General features: G+C 48.5%; 1 long non-coding RNA gene across 1 annotated transcript; it reads right to left on the bottom strand.

Moving 5' to 3' along the window:
* Positions 1–346: 346 nt before the first annotated feature.
* On the bottom strand, positions 347–1396 carry LOC125740633 (uncharacterized). Its single transcript, XR_007397719.1, has 2 exons — positions 1259–1396; positions 347–561 (listed from the first exon to the last, which is right to left on the bottom strand). It is a non-coding gene; the product is annotated as an uncharacterized LOC125740633 (long non-coding RNA).
* Positions 1397–1713: the final 317 nt, after the last annotated feature.

Below are 1713 nucleotides of genomic sequence, written 5' to 3' on the forward strand. Positions count from 1 at the left end.
TCAATATTAGTTTAAATACTAGAACTTGTGGCCATAAGTGGAAATTAACAGGAGAACATTTTAAAATGAATTCGAGGAAGCACTTCTTTACACAGTGTGTAGAGTATGGAATAGTCTCCATGTTAGTGTAGCGTAAGCTAAAACACTGGGTTCCTTTAAATCAGAACTAGATAAGATTTTAACAACTCTGAGCTATTAGTTAAGTTCTCCCCAAACGAGCATGATGGGCCGAATGGCCTCCTCTCGTTTGTAAATTTCTTGTGTTCTTAAATGACAAGTAAACAGGATAATAGTATTACTGTGAACAGACACAAATCCCAAGCAAGAAATGCACTTACACAAAAAACAAAAAATCCTCACATTTATTTATGGTTCATGCAAGCTCAACGTGCCCATTCCTGTGCCCCAGAAACGATTGTCCGTCTTTCATTCAGAAAGAAATTGTCCTACTGTCATCCTAGGATGAAAATCCATTCATAGTCTCACTCCCTCGTTGGGCGGACTCTCGACATTCAGTCAGATACATCACGGCTTTTCAGCCACCTGGGGAATCCTGATTTCCTGCTGGAGAGAAGACAGGAAATCAGGAATGGTCGATTGTTACACCAAGGGAGACCATTAGAGACCACGGCGCTGCCGGATGCTGCTGGTGATTTGTTTTTTTTTCTTTTTTTCATGCCCTTTAGCTATTTGGGGGGGGGGGGGGGGGGGTGTCTGTGTATCCTGTTTAGAAAAAAAAACAGCCACCCATCCATTTTCATTAACCTCACTTCTCCAAGGTAGGACGTCCAACCCTCTGCGTGCATGTTGGGGGAGGAAGCACACTGCTCTTTAGCTAGGCAATTGATACTGTGTTAACACGACTCATGTAATTTCGGACACTAGGGAAGGGCGATATTTCGATTAAATATATTTCAAATACATATTGAATAACTTTTCAGTATTTTGTCATTTGTATTTTGCTTGATGGAAAAAATTCAGTGTACAGTCAAACCTCGGATTGCGAGTAACTTGGTTTGTGAGTGTTTTGCAAGACGAGCAAAAAATGTTAATAAACTTTAACTCGATAAACGAGCGAGGTCTTGCAATACGAGTAATACGAATTATGCTCGCCATCCGAGGTTTTTTTGCACTTTTTAACAGAACACAGACACATGTCGGCTCAGTCAAAACCACGAATTCTGTGGGAAACAGTGGGTATAAATTAAGGGTGTAACGGTTCTGAAATCGAACCAGAGACTGAAATTGCGATACAAACATGTATCTGTCACGGGCGAGCAGGACGGAAGATCGCTCAGGAAGTGCGATCGGCAGGCAGGCAGGCAGGCAGGCAGGCAGGCAGGCAGGCAGGCAGGCAGGCAGGCAGGCAGGCAGGCAGGCAGGCAGGCAGGCAGGCAGGCAGGCAGGCAGGCAGGCAGGCAGGCAGGCAGGCAGGCAGGCAGGCAGGCAGGCAGGCAGGCAGGCAGGCAGGCAGGCAGGCAGGCAGGCAGGCAGGCAGGCAGGCAGGCAGGCAGGCAGGCAGGCAGGCAGGCAGGCAGGCAGGCAGGCAGGCAGGCAGGCAGGCAGGCAGGCAGGCAGGCAGGCAGGCAGGCAGGCAGGCAGGCAGGCAGGCAGGCAGGCAGGCAGGCAGGCAGGCAGGCGTTTATTCAGGGCAGGTCGACGAACACCGGGTAACATCAATGACGGACAAGGGAAACCGGGGAGACCAGGACT

The sequence above is a fragment of the Brienomyrus brachyistius genome, chromosome 4 (genome assembly GCF_023856365.1).
Source record: "Brienomyrus brachyistius isolate T26 chromosome 4, BBRACH_0.4, whole genome shotgun sequence".
Taxonomy (NCBI): Eukaryota; Metazoa; Chordata; class Actinopteri; order Osteoglossiformes; family Mormyridae; genus Brienomyrus; species Brienomyrus brachyistius.